At 32.3% G+C, this 16,447-nt stretch overlaps 1 protein-coding gene across 1 annotated transcript in view; it reads right to left on the reverse strand.

Annotated features, from left to right (window-relative positions):
• Window positions 1-6,887: 6,887 nt before the first annotated feature.
• MS3_00005283 (uncharacterized protein) overlaps window positions 6,888-16,447 on the reverse strand; it is a 63,038-nt gene continuing 53,478 nt past the window's right edge. Inside the window, exon 13 of the mRNA XM_051213313.1 lies at window positions 6,888-7,751. The gene's annotated coding sequence lies outside the window, so the exon portion shown is untranslated. The remainder of the gene's footprint in view (window positions 7,752-16,447) is intronic.

Genomic DNA, 16,447 nt, shown 5'->3' on the forward strand with positions numbered 1-16,447 from the left:
TTAATGGTGAAATCGTTTGCTCCTCTCTGAAAAGCCCTACAAGGTACCTTGTGAAGTTGTTGTAAAAGGCGTCTTATGGAATCAACACGGACAAATACGAATTCACATTTATCTAGATGTTTGTTAACTTGCCATTTTGTGAAAACTGGTTGAGGTGCAACAGGACTAATATTGTTCATATGGCTTACCAACCTTTCACAAAATGACGAGGGGTTGGTACATAGAGATTTGCCTTCATACATTATTAGTTCATCGGGAAAAGTTAGGTTAGTTTTATAAATGAGCTGCACAGGTTTGCATTGGAAATCTTTCTTGATTATAGAGCGTGTGACCAATAATATCGGAGGTAAGAATTCGCTCCATTTGGTTACATTAGACTGTAGCATCGGCGTGCTTTCCAGTTGTCTCACGAATCGTTCCACTAGTCCATTTACTTCTGGATCGCATGCTGTTGTAGTGATGTGATGGATGCCTAAAATACGTATAAATTTGTTAAAAAGATGCGATTAAAACGGTGAGCCTCCGCCGGGTGTAAAATTGTAGAAGGCGAACCAGAATTAGAAATCCATATCTCTAAGAATACAGCAGTAACATTTTCTGATAAGATTTCTTTAACTGGACATACAATTCAAACGTCCCACTGCAATAAAGATATAAATAAACCATGAGATGAACCCAATGGATCGACTGAGTCACTATGAACGTGTTAGAAACGACGATCTGGTAGAATGCATCTTAACATTGTTATAATTGTATGTCTATGAACTTCGCTGCGCTGACACTATGGGCAATTTTGTGTCCATAGCCTTATATTTGAGTCCATTTTGGCCAAACAAATATTTCTGAGACCAAATTAAATAAGGTTGAGAACAAACGGTTTGTGTACACTAGTTTATGTGTCACACATTATTGTGTAGTCAGAATTTCGGTAAAATACCCTTTAATAATGAACTTCGGTCTTGGTTACAAGCGATGAGATCGGAGCCATTATCACCCAAACGAGCGATGTCCAACAGATAGATTTATTTTGTAGATGTTATAGCGCACACGTTTCAGCTTAATAATGCGTCTGCAACAACATTCAATTCCGCTTTTATAAATTGAATGTCAGTCGAGAACTGAGAAATATAACTGAGTAGTCGTCTTCGTCTAGACGAACATTAATCAGTTTTTAGCGTTAAAAGCATATCTCAGGGGCGGTAAGTATCAAGAAATCTCTGCCTTGCAACAAATGGTCGAAATACATAACAACTAGACAAACAGCTATTCGCTGTTTTCCAAAGGTCCTATACCTCGTTTGAGCAGGCTCAAACTTCTTGAAAAAGAAAGCTAGTGGCTTGATCCCACTAGTTACTCGTTGCTGTAACACTACATCAACAGCATTTATTTTTCTCTTTACAAAATTATTGAATAGATATTTCGCAATGATACTAACGAAAATACTAACAAATGATTTAAAAGCTAGATCTCCTCAAGTTAAATTTGTCTTATATATTTCAAGATTTTTATTGTTTACCACTTCGTATGTAATGAATAATTCAACTATTCTTTTGAATGACTATTTAGAAAACAGTCTCATTCTCTATGAAATGAGAAACCATGAGGTAATTTTCCTTGGAAACTGTTGCGAAATAAAAACGTAATTTTTTTTATTATATTTTTTTTACCAAGAACTGAATGCAGATGCAGAAAGTTTAAGAAAAATGAATAAGCTGTAAGATATATTGTATACATATAATCATAATTAGTATTATAATAGTTTGAATTGTTTGTATTCACATCCCTGATAAATATAACCAGATGAAAATCTAGGATCAACAAAATTCCATCACAGAAACTAAAAGTGAGTAATCAAAATTTAATTTTTGTTGTTATTGTTGGGTAAACTTGAATATGGATTTTTTCTTTAAGAATTTTCATATAATTATCCTACCATTTGAATGCATTTTTTAATTCTTCTATGCTGTTATAACCTGTCATTTGGATGATGATTGTTTTGGCTCTTTTAAAGCTACTTTTTTATCCCGTCGCCACTGATATGTCTTGTCGTTTGTATGTTACTTGTTATATCTGGTCGTCGCTGATTGTTGTGTCGGAAACGCTTATCATTTATACTCGGAACAAGGGACCTCCGCAATTCCCACGACGCGAAAGTAAGAACACAAAGACTGGTATAAGTGATGATTTACTAACCCCAAAACACGATGACGACGATTCTAGTAGAAAATATACAAATTTATATATTGATTGTACACCCATTTTGATTAAGAATTAGGATGAAATCACATACATGAAAAATACTTCAAGTTATAACAAGTCACAGACTGAGCATAGTCCATGTCAATGGAATACAAGAATATCGCACATTATACAGAATAAAATACCATACGAGAGAAGAAAACAAATACTACATTGAGTAATCATTACATTGAATCGAAACGGAAGTAATTTTGAACAAAACTCATAATGAGTAAATCAATGGAAAATTGACTTTCCTTTCCATCATATCACGTTTTTATTACCGTTTTATTAATCCTTATCAATGAGAATATTTCCGATATTAGAATACAAATGAAATATAATGATTATTAGTCATTAATGCTATAATGTTTAGGTTGTATTTAGCGGCCTATTATCTGACTCCAATAAGATCGTGTGACTATCGTTATTGAAATATACGTATTCGAAATTCATTCTCCTAGTTGACTTATTTAATTTCGTTATTCACTAACGCGATTTAAGTTGATGAGTATGTACGAGGACTGTCAACATGTATATTTCAATGACATTCATTTATATGATCGACCTGGAGTTAGATTTCGGGCCACTAAAGTAGTGAGCACGTCGACAATATCATTGTCCTGTCTAATTGGCGTCAAAATAACGGGCCACTAAAGTATTCAGCTGATGAGAAGTAACTCAATAAAATGAATTTATGATATTCCACTACGTTAATTGTTCTTGCTTGAGTCAAATTTGTAATTGAGAAAAATTATATAAAACTAATTTTTTTCCCTGTAAATGGACTTGTTAAGTTTGTGTGAAGTTTACAGAACAATTAAATCAAACAAATCAAATCCAAATAGTCACTTTAAATTCAAACAAGAATAATCAATCAACTTGTTGAATATAATCGTCAAAATATTCAAAGGGAAATCGGTCTTTATTATTGAGATATTACAATTAATAACATTTCAACAAGATTAGGGTGACTGTTATCATCGTTTAAGACGGAACCGAATTTTTCGTGTTAATTTATTTAAGCTCTGTACAGGTTAATCATGTGATTATGCCTCTTGATATTGATTTTTGTGATGAGATTATGATAGTCACGTGTTTATTCGCTTCAATAAATAAATAGATGTTAGTTTATACCCTTGAGAGAGAATGATGTATGGACAAGCAACGGATGAGATAGATCGATAATCTAAGCAGCTGACATGGAAAAAAAGGTATGTATTATAATAACTGTCTGGTTACATAAATTTATATTTAATTCTCGTACGTAGATAAATATTTAAAATGCTATAGTAATGATACTTTTTTTGAATTACATTTTTGTTAATAAACTTTTAATGTTGTAAATAGTAGAATTTTATGTGATGCTTTTGTTTAATCTAGTTTTACGAGTATCTGTTTAGCAAAAGTTTAAATAATGAACTGCTCCAAAGAAAAATTATTCACCTAATAATTGTTGCTATGGTTGGTTATTTACACTTTCGAAATGAACAGCATAGATTATATTTGAACAATATCTTATATAACATACTAATATAAATTGATAAATACTTCTTTGATTATTAATAATAATAGTAATCACTTTATGCAGTATATTTTGCTTAGTATGATATGGAATCCTCAGGATACGATACCTTTTAGGTCTGGAGCAATCCCATTTTATACAAAGTGAAGTAGGATATAGAAAGAGTAGCATTTTCGAACTTTTACCACTTATTTATTCTACACAGTCGAAAATGAGAATAAAAACTTATGGTTCCAACTTACTAGAATTCTGTACTGAATAGTTAAAGAAAATCAACAGAAGATTATACTTGTTGTTACTTATTATTGATCTGTTTTTATAACTCTAATGTAATATTCACTCACTTGTAAATCTAGGTCATTACGTGTTACAATCAATAATATTCCTAATACGAAGTGTACTTTGTCATAAGTCTGAGTAACTAACCTTCGATACATAGAACAAATCGATTTATGAATACAAGTAGGTATGTAGGATTATGCAGTTTAGCATAGATTTTTAATGACTAATATCCTTATGGACATAAATATTTCACAAATTAATTCAAAGGTTTACATATCACTGTTTTCATAATACTTTTTCTGTACATATTTTGTATCTGTGACATGCCTTTTTTTAGACCGAATTTACTTTGATTACAAACCAGTCAAAATTGTTAGTTTGGTATAAATTGACTATTCATCAATAACTAGTTTATGGATTTAATAAACTCTTACGTTAATTAAGCCCCTATCTAAATGTCCTCACATTATTGTCTATCACAACAATATTGTACAATATCTAATCATCAACATGATAATGTTATTTGTCAGCTTTTTCATTATATGCAATCAAACAATATAATTCAATTCATTGTTTCAGGTTAAATGTTACTAAAATGAATGAAAAAAATATATAGAGAGAATATAATAATTCATAAAACTCTTGGTGATCCCATTTATATTTTATGTGTTCACCCATTAAAACAAATAAACAATATGATTTTGAATTTATACATTAATTCATCTACCATTTAAAAAAAAAGTGTTTTTTTCTGTTCGTTTTGTTTTATTTACATTTGATGTTAACATTCTGTAATTATGAATGTGATTATTACAAAACAATAAAATATGACACGTATCCAGAATAATCAATAATATCAGTGTTGTTTTTTTGTTGCTTAATTACAGTAAATATTTATTCCCTACCTAAAACAATATCAGCTTTTTATTGATAAATTTATATTATGTATTTATATTTACAAAATTATTTAACATTTAGTATGTACTTGTTCGCCTTATTTATCGTAATTTTATTTTTACATTAAGATGAAGTCAATGATTCCTGTTATCAAATAATAAGTTCAAGTGTTGTGTTAATATCCAGAAAGTAGACTGAAGTTAGGATTGATATATATATATATATATATATATATATATATATATATATATATATATATATCGCAATACGTGTTTGTAAAGATTTGTTTCTTCCTCTTGTAATTCTTTGAAATTTATTTGTTAGCAAGTGGCTTTTACTTGACCTTATTACGATCAAGATCAACTGTTAAGTAATGTATTCAACATTCTGATATTATTTAGTTTCAATTTTTTAAATAAAATATTGACATGGGTTTTATGAAATCTATCGAAATCAATCAACTTAATGAACTGTTTTATGAAGTGTTAGATTAAACTATATCCATTCAATTTTCTGTTATATTTATTCAGGTAATCTGGGTTAACGTCAGCGATGACTAAATGCTTGAGTAGTACTTACTCAACATTTTTTTTGATTGGATTCATTGTTATTAAGTTCCAATCAGTTACGAAAAAAATTAAATTTCCTGGACAAGATTAAGTGAACATGATAACGATAAGAGAAACGAGTTACTGGCTATATAGTTAAATACAGTCAATAATTGACTGACCGAATTTGTTAAAAGAGAATTGAACCGACAGGTCCTGGATTCGAATCTCGTGAGGCGGGATAGTGGATGCGCAGTACTGACGAGTCCCACACTAGGACGAAACGATCGTCCAGTGCTTCCAGGTTTTTCATAATGGTCTAGCTTCAACTGACTCATGAATTCAAATAATTGGAATTGATAAGTTGATATTATTGTTGATCGAAGTAGGAAAAACATTGTTACGCAAAGATTCTTCCTAGCCATAGTAATTTAGTAAGTCACATTCTGTCTAATGTTGATTAAACTAATTGGAAGCAATTGAGGTCAATCCCACTAGTGTTCGTGTTATCACAGTTACCTGTGAAAGAAAGTTTAAAAGAAAGGTAAGGCAACTGGCTTCTCTAAGGTTTTCCCAGAAACTTCCCAAAATCTTTAATTGAAATTAAACTTTTTCCACATTTCATTCAAATCATGAACCTATTTAAGTCAGGCCATCACTTAGAACATGGAAGCACTGGACTGCGGTTTCATTCTATAATGGGACTACTACGCAGTCCTTGTCCTTAACCCCTCATGAAGAAGTCAGACTCAGAGCCTTCGGTCCCGCATGCGAACTCTAACTCTAGACCGCTGAACCGGCATCCAACAGTGTTAACGTCCAACTTTAACCAATCTACGATATTGCGTGACCGTTTTTCATTGTCTTAAGTAGGTAACCACCTCACACGGCACGGTTTAGTTCTTCTGGTCTCTCCTTGTCACTCAGACTCCAGAAATTTCCTAACGAATCTATTCACTAGTTAGCACATGATAATTGTTAGTAAGGGGTTGTGAAGATTGCTGAATTTCATTAGACTTCCATGTGCGGGGTCGTGGATATACATTGCTGAGGAGACCCTAACTAGGACCAAATAGCAGTTCAGTGCTTTCTGGTTCTTAATGATAGCCTTACTAAGATCGGATCATGATTTCAATGAAATACAACAATATCCACAACTTCTCACTGACAGTTAGAAATCTCGTTCACAGTTAGCAGTGCTCTATAGTTCTAAAATCAATTGCATCAATAAATTTCAAAAATATTTTGTTATTATTATAACCTGCAAAAAATAGTATGGATTACTTTGAACCAATCTTCCCCACAACCGGCAATAAATTCATCACTCGATTTGTACTGATATGTATTATTCTATATTTTTAAAACAATTTTTTTAGATTAAATTATTTTATTGAAAAAAAACTATGAACGTCAGGTGTTTTCCATTTGTACTGAATTTACTTAATTTGGACTTCCTTAATTAACTTTGTTTCTTGGTTCTTTAGCTACAACTGTATATTTTTTCCTACTTATGATGTCATTCTCGTAAACTGATATTTTGGATCGTTAATTACATCAGTTTTTACCACTTGGCATGTTCTTTTCTAAATTATCATGTCAATCTATAATAAGAATGTAAAAATCTAATAAGTCTGTCTAGCACTAATACTTATCGCTAAAAAGAGAATACACAATATCATATCATATCATACTTTCGGACAGAAGTCTGAAACGTTAAATATTCACTCATTAAAAGCTACTTACATTCATAAGTGTCACAAGGGATTCACAGTGCTTTCATAAAATATGAAAATCATACATTAAACACATAATTTGGATATCTTTCATCATTTGTCATTTACATACTTCATGATTCTTCCAATTATGTAGTTATTTCAATCGTTGTCTGTTTCCCTTCCTGTTCTTCTTAGTTCAGTCTTGTGCTGTCAGACGTTTCACTTCCGATTGCCACCACATACTACTTATAACTCTCAGCATAAGCAGCATAGACTACACTATTGCATCTTATCATCAAATAGTACATTTTACTTATTACGATTGGTTTGTCAATCTATTTGATTTTCCACATCGATTTACGAATTGGATTGATTGGTTCAATATTTTTCATCAACTTATATACATCTTACCGTATATTAGAGCCAAACCTGATGAAGATCTAATTAAAAATATAGTTCGCTCATATATCTTGTCTTCATTTACTCTGTGACAAATTTGGTGTCTATTGATAGAAAGTATGATTCATGAAGTTCCATTTCTGTTAGCTAAAACAAAATAAATAAAAATGACAATTAAGTGGGTACTGGTTATTTTATGATGTGTCTTTTTTTCACTCTTCAAACTAACGAGTTTTAAAGAATACTTGACATTTCCATAACATACAATACAATATTCATTCAATAAAGGTATGTTTATCTTTCATGTCATTGAATAAAATATGAATATGATATAACTCATGCTGTTATGATCCATCTATAAACATTCTGATTTCATGCAATTGGTTCCTTTTATGAATTTAAATAAAGCAAGAACAAATATTGGTGCAGAATAGTATGAATTCATATTATTTCGAGGTTTCTCGTCAGCTGCTTACAAACCAAAAAATGTGATAGAATTTTTACATTGAGATAGAGTGAAAACAAATGACATAGATGAGTGTAAATAACTGGGTTACAATAATAACTATATATATATATGCTAGAACAGGTCGGAGGTCAAAAGGAATTAATTCGGGTTGGGTGGTGTAATAATGGAATTGAATAATCATAAGATAGGTTACGTAATAATAATTAAGTAGAATTTGAAAAGTTAAGATAATTTAGGAGGATCAGGTGGTGGAAATGCGTAAATAATAATGTGGTTTAAGAATTATGTAATAGGGGAGGAATATAAATATTTTAAAATAAATAAAATAATAATAATAATAATAGTAATAATAAAGGGTTACCAGGGTAGTGATAAGTTAATTAAAGTCTCTTTTTAAATGCATAAGTCAGGTTTAAGTTTTTTGATCATAATAGCTTCAGCAAAACGGAGGGTGGTCGTACTTCTTTGTCTATTGATAACTTTGAAAGCATGAGGAATGTCGATGGTGTGCCCGGTGTCAAGTAGATGTCGAGCTATTGCACTGTTGAAAGCCCTGGTCCCACGCAGCCTCAAGTTTTTTGGAACATGCTCAGAAATGCGGACATGCACTCTTCTCTCAGTTCTTCCAATGTATGTGCTCTGGCACGTACATGTAAATTGGTAGATGCAGTTGGAGCTACTAAGAAAAGAGGGCTTGTCGATTTTGGTTTGTTGAAGTGAGCAGTTCGTTTGCCACACTGTCATAAGTTTTGCTGCTGGGTAGGTGACTTTCAACGCAGAGTTTATTCTGTGATTGATTATTCCAGCGATTTCATCACCTTTGAAACGTAAGTGTAAAAAGCAGGTTTTTCTTTCTACTCCATCGTATTTTGTATGAGGATTGCTTTTTGCATATTTCTGGATAAATTTCAATGGGTATTCATTATCGCGTAGAACATTAGTAATCAGATTAATTTCATCATCAAGGTATTCTTTTGAACAGATTTTTTGAGCGCGGTCAAAATGGGTTCGTACAATACCCTTTTTGTAACTCATTGGGCAGAAGCTGTGGTAATGGAGATAAAGACCACTCCAGGTATTTTTATGGTGAATATGTCTATGTAATTTACCATCAGATGTTCGTCGGATCCCAACATCAAGGAAATGGAATTTGTCTTCAGCTTCTTGTTCCATAGTAAACTCTATGTCCTCGTGTGCCTGATTTCATAAATAAATAATAGTTTCGTATTTGTATAATTTTCTTTGATTGAAATACGAAATCTAGCCAAATGTAAATTTTTAAAGAAATTATTACGCTCTTTTGAAGAGTATAATTCTTAAGGAACTTTATCATGATTCACGTTAACTATTGACATTTTGAAATGTTTTTAAAAGCCTGTTTAATAGTGAATCTACAACTCGTTAGCATTATTTTAGATAATATTTACTTCTTAATACACAAGTTTAAAATACAGTGATCGCAGATCGGATTATTTGCTATCGAGATAAATATCAAATATTTGAGGTTCTTTACCTATCATACGAAATGTTGAAATAGTTTTGTAAATGAAAAACATTTTTGTTGTGAAAGATAAAAGAGTATTATGCCAGAGTGTTTAATGTCAAGAAGTAAAGTCGAACCATGTAACTGTACATGTATTCTTGTAGTACAAAAATGTAATAATGTTTTTTTGTAGTATTGTCTATATTATTATAGTTTACATTATGCAGTGGTTTTGGGTAGACCCGGAGTACTCATCGGAAAAATCCCAGAGAGGCCCTGAAAACACTGGGAAACATTTTATCCAATCAACATTCAATAGAAGTTTCTCAGAAACATCTACAAAATGACTAGTCTCATGTCACATTTTTGATTGGATGATTACCTATCTCGCTACTATGTTTAGTATGGGTCCAGAACCTTCCAGAAGCCTAAGGCCACCTGAAATGCTGTGAATACTCTCAATTTTATGTGCAAAAACTAACCTTGAAGTAAAGTGTTCTTTCCATATTTCGCGCCTTTTCTCTCGTGTTCAAGTTGTCTTGTAGACTTAGCCTGGAGTTACTAGAAGAGCTTAGGAAACCAATTCAAGCGTTCAGTCAGGAGATTTATCAAGCAAAGCAGGTATATTATCTGAAAACGACTTTTTGATAATCAAAGGTGTCAAGTGACGATCTATTGTTTTTCAAATATTCCTGAACGTTTAGTCGTTTTATTTTGAAAATGAATATCAGTAGTATGTAACTATGATATTTTTGCTCTAGAACTTAAGTTGTCTAGCTTAATGTTAGTACATAAAACTCCCAATTATCGAAGCAATACACGAAGTTAGTCACTTTCGTTTTCTCCATCAAGATGGTTTTATATCATGCACTATCTTAATATATTATATAACTGCGCCTGTAGCTCTTTTACAGTTACTACCGGTCCCAAGCACGGGTAAAGGAGGGAGGTAGGGCGTAGGGTTGGCAACTATATACCGTAGGAAGATAATCGTGATAAAAAACGCGAACCATCAAAAACAATTTAAACCATTTAAACTCTACCCTGGAAGTTAAATAATGTTGCTGAGCCGGATAAAAGACTTAGTAGACGCTCAACTTCGAGATCAACAGGTCGGATTCTGTAAGGATCGGTCGTGCACAGGTCACATCGTGACATTACCGATCATTGAGGAGCGATCAGTTGAATAGAATTCGTCAATAGATGTTAACCTCCTTGACCATCAGAAAGCATTTGACAGAGTGCATAGAAGACCTTATGGATCCTTTCTCCACACTATGATGTACCTGAAGAGATCATCAACATCATACGGAATTCATACGACGGACTACACTGAAAAGTCGTGAATGAAGGACAGCTCATAGATTCATTTCAAGTGACGAACGGTGTCACACATTGGTGCTAATTATCTCCCCTTCTCTTTCTCCAGGTGGTCAATTGGATTATGAAGACCTCCACATATCAGGGAAAGCACGGCGCACAATGAACAGTTTGGATGCAACTACACTATTTGAACTTCACAGATCACCTAGCTTTTCCCTCCCATATATGACAAACAAATGCAGCCGAAGACAGCCAGTTTATCAGCAGCCTATGCAGTGGTAGACCTCAACATACACCAAGGAAAAACCAAGATCCTAAAACAAAACTCAGAAAACACCAACTCAACCACACTTGATAGAAAAGCTTTGGTACGGATGGAAACCTCCACGTACCAGAACAGTATCATCGATGAACACGGATAATTTGATGCAGATGTAAATCCGAGGATTGACAAAGCAAGAGCGTCATTTCTACAGTTGAAGAGCATATACAACTCAAAACAACTGTCAACCAATATCAAAGTCAGAAGTTTCAGTACGAACTTCAAGACAGTTCTACTGAACGGAGCTGAAACTTAGAGAACTACCACAACCATCAGCAAGACTCATGATTTCAACCTGTGAAATTTCTAAAATTCTCCACAAAACCCATTCTGATAAAGTATAAGTATTTATAAATAATCGTCTACGGACGGTGGTCCAGATCTGTTGGCTGGATAACATCAGCAACATGAAATTAGGCAAAAACGATGGAGGTGGATAGGACATACATTTCGGAAATCACCAAACTGCATCACGAGGCAATCCTTAACTTGTAATCTTGAAGGGAATCGGAAAAGTGGAATGCCCAAGAACACGCTGTGTCAAGAATTGGAAGCAGACATCAAAAGGATAAATAGCAACTGGAAAGGTTTACCGAGGACAGGGGTGGATGGAGAATGCTGGTGGGTTGCCTATGCTCCATCACGAGGGGTAACTGGCATACGGTAGGGACCATATTAATATTACTATATTAATATCTATCGTGATTCATTTATTTGATACTTAGCGTTGACTTCATAGACTTAAATAATAATCAGATAAAGATCAGCTACTTTTTTATTCTGTTGAAGTTACGACTGTGTTGAAAAGCTATGTATATCATCCGTAATCATTTTACTATGTGTTTACATTAATACCGTTTCTAAGGTGTAAAAATAAATCCACTAAACATTCAATTCTATAAAATTTTTAACAAGTGAATCATTCGCATTTTGAATAGTTCATTTTCTGCTTTTCTAATTGATATATTCTAAGTTAGATATTGGAGTTAACTATTGATTGATAAGAGTGCTAAAGTTTTAAAATCTGCTTAATAATCTTGGTCCCTTAAATTTAAGTTTCATATTTTTTCCTATTAGATTAATGATTGCAGCTGCTTGCATGCCTATTCACGATTTAGTGAATGAGAACAGCAGTGGGGACAATCATATGAAATACAACATTACATAATGTCTTAGTAAAATCTGAGAACCATACAATAAATACTTCATTTGCAAAATGTTCATTAATTGTCTCGAACTTCATTGTTCCTGTATTTCCACACTAATTGCTTTCTGTTCCCGTTCTTTCTTATTTGATCTTCTCCACCTTCTGCTGCCAAACATTTTATTCCTGACTAGTGTTATACATTACTTATGTCGACATAAGTAGCACACACCACAATGATGGTTGATTTATTTGTGATATAATGAATATTGTATCTGTTCCCAATAATTCAGCAGTGAATGCTCTATCTATATTTCCTAGACTTCTTTATTCAAGATAACCACATTAATTTCGAGAACAGTATCAAATTTATTTGCAACCGAAGCAAACGATTTTACTGATTTCCTGTGAGATGTTTTTTCCTAACATATTTCCAAGTTTAATTATATTTTATAAGTTTTGGTATAGTTGTGCTAGAAAGTGAATTTTACTTAGATTCGAAAAGGTTAATGTGATTGTAGGAAGGGTATTTTGTGATTCCTGTAGCTTTTTCGTATCCAGTTATCGTTGGGTAAAAATCAACAGCATCTAATTTTGAATATATGAGTTAGGATGATTATTAAACTATTAGAAAGATACTTTGCTAAAATTTGATGAGTAGCTTAAGTATTTGTAATGCCTGTCTAGCCCTTTTTAAAACTATCTAGATAGATTTATTTATAATTGTGGTGAATCCTACTAACAGGACTGCTTGTAAGTAGCATGTACCCTAAAAAGGCGTCATAAGACGGAGAGAAGAGTTTCGGTACGTGAAAGCTTCTGTGTAGGTAGAACACTAAAAAACCAGAAAAGAAAACAGTTCGGATTGCAGAGCACACTGCAAGATCCAAATGGTCGCTCGAAGGCTGCGTATATATATTATGTAAAAACCGTAACTTCTGCCCATTGCCTTGTTCTTCATACTCTACCGAATATTTCTATTTAACATAATATATAATTTATATATATAATTTGGATTTTAACACAAACAATTTACAAACACTCATACAGAGACCAAATGTTATCGGTAGGGGTTAATTTAGTTTCTAAAAGTAAAAAAAATATGTGAAATTACGGATATTTACAGAAAAAGATGGTTCATTGTTCACAATAGTTTTTATAAGAGTGATGCATTAGTATTTTCTGCCAAGGAAATAACTACTACATATTATTAATGTCTTATGAATATTTATAGATAACATAATATACGAATCAACGTGTTTGTAATTGATTGATAAAGACTATTATTCATTTTGATTAAGTAGAATTGATTGTTTTCTATAAAATTGGTGATTTCACTACCAGCATAAATTTGAGTCGGCGCTCTCATATATATATATATATATATATATTCAACGTTTCTATTTATAACTAATTAACACAAATCTGATCAGATCCATGTAGATCTTTTGTTTCTGCTTTATCTCACTTTATCAGATACGTAGTAAGTCTACAGTTTTACTTTTATATTAACTGAATTGAATGTTACATGTTAAACGTGGATAATGATTATACAGGTCGTTGAAAGAGTTCTACATAAAGCAGTATGCATTTTATATTCTTAAATTCATTTGTAAACAAACTGAACAACAAATTTGGTGACAAGGTAGTTTTGTCGGCTAGGATTGCCAAACACCTTGATAGCACATAACAGATGAAGATCCAAAATGTCTGTAAACTAACCAAATTCACTAGAAGAATTTTTCGCTACATATTTTTGATCAATTGAATATATCATTTCAATACAACTGCGATTAATCAACCAGACTAAACCATATCCGAGATATAACTTTACCGACCTTAAGGTCTATTGTATTCTTGTTCCTTGGTCTATTTCATAGTTTTTAATCATACTCTGATCAGGTTAACGTGTTTTATGGATAAAAGCAAAGTTCTAAGTGCTCATAGAGCCTCAAAAATATTGCACTGTTTACCAAAATGGTTGTATGGAGATGTCGCCATTAACTGTGTTTACCGTTTTACATATGTTTCAAAGTAAATACAATGAAAGAACAAAAACGAGGGTTAGCGTCTGCATCTCTGAGCATATTCAACAGAAGACCAGAATAAGAGGCAACAAGTTTGCAGGAGTAAGACTGCAAGCCATCAGCTTGTAACTGGCCATGATGTTGATGTTTTAAAGTTCTTTAAGATAATTAACGATTCAGTCATCAATTTTGCTTTGTCGTGGTGACCTCATTCATAAATATTTATTACCTAATTCTTCTCATAACACTAACTATTAATCCTGACTTTTTATCTGATATGTACTCATTTATTTAGTTTTGTTTTACAGGTTAAATGACTACCACAGTAATATCTCACTTCTAAATAATCTAGTTTCGATGCTTTTAGTTTTTATTTTAGAATATTCTGATATTCAACCTATGTATTCTCACATTATTTGGCATATAAATATCTATTTTAGTTCTTCACTACTTATCGTTATTTTCATTAATCTTCATTGATTAGGACTTCCGATGTTATGATATAAAGTGTGTAATCTGGTTTCTAATGATTCATGCTATTATGCTTATGTTGCAAGTGGCTGAAGAGAAACAGCGAAGTATGTTAAATCCATGTTATTCTGCTACATCAGTTGTTCCTGCTTAAGTAAAATTTATCAATGGGAAAACTGTATATAACATGGAACTTTTTATAGACGTAAATTTTATAATTACATGGTGATATTGTCTGGTGTACTGGTAGAAACCTTTTTTCATCGAAATGGTTCATAAAATTCAGAGTGTATTACTTTCGATTAAAATTCATTCATATATATACTATAACCGAACGAAGAATGAATGACAAGGTCATAGAAGTCGATATTGAGATTGGTGATTTTGTCACATGATATTTGACGGTCATCAGCATAATTGATAAATAAAGTAAATTATCACCACTGAAAAACATACTTCCGATCAAAATGTTCCTGAATATCGAAACGTAACGCCATTCACTTTAAACTAATAAGTCAAGTTCGTTGTATTCTTCTGTAAGATTAATTGTTTTCTTTTGATAACAGTTTAAGTTAATAAATAAATACTACGTCGGACGATTTACTTTAATTCAGAATTATAAACCATGGTATGTCGAATAATAATCAAATTATCTTTTATAGAGTACAATGTAGAAAATAAACACGTCAGTAGTGGAAGAACCAAACTTTATAAATGAAACTGATAAAGTTCAAATATTTCCTACATCAATTAAAACGACCTTCTGATTGAAGGATTACCATCATTCGATAATTCTCATTCAAAATGTTTGTTTGAATTCAGAAGCTACTATAAACCATCAAACCATAATTTACGCTTACAGACTACAATTGACTGTTTATTAATTATATTTTAGCAAAATATTCAACACGTGTGATTGTTTATATGAATGAATGAGTGTTTATTTTATACAATGTTATATTACAGACTAATAAGATTAATTTACATTTTATGGAAATAAATATATGTGCTTGCTATTGTATGTACTATTGGGTCAGTAAGTAGTAAAAATCCATTCTAGATAAATACTAATCTACTTGCCTAAGTTCAGTGTATTTGAAAGGTTGTCAGCTTCATTTGTTCATAAATACTTGCATATTTGTTCATCATACAGTTAACTTTTATATTTCTGTAGAACGTTTCTATATCAAAAAATAAAAAAACCCGAGGACAATTCGATTATTAGACTTTTGATTGAGATCATGAACCGATTGATGTTAGACCACCATTGGAAACCTGGAAGCACTGGACGGCCGTTTCGTCCTATTTTGGGGCTCCTCAGCGGTGCGCATCCACGATCGCGCTCGCGGGATTCGAACCCAGGGCCTTCAGTCTCGCGCGTGAACGCCTAACCTACTGGACCACTGAGCCAGCATCCAATTGTGTTAACGTCTAACTTCAACCAATCCACGAAATTGCGCGACTATCTTCCATTGTAATGAGTGTTTATCCATTAGAATATAAATAAATATCATTAGATTCAGTCAAATAAAATAGGGCGTTTTTCACACTTTTTGTACAGATTTTGATGTAGTTATACAATGAATCTCGAATTAAACAGTCAT

This window comes from Schistosoma haematobium, chromosome 3 (genome assembly GCF_000699445.3).
Source record: "Schistosoma haematobium chromosome 3, whole genome shotgun sequence".
NCBI lineage: Eukaryota > Metazoa > Platyhelminthes > Trematoda > Strigeidida > Schistosomatidae > Schistosoma > Schistosoma haematobium.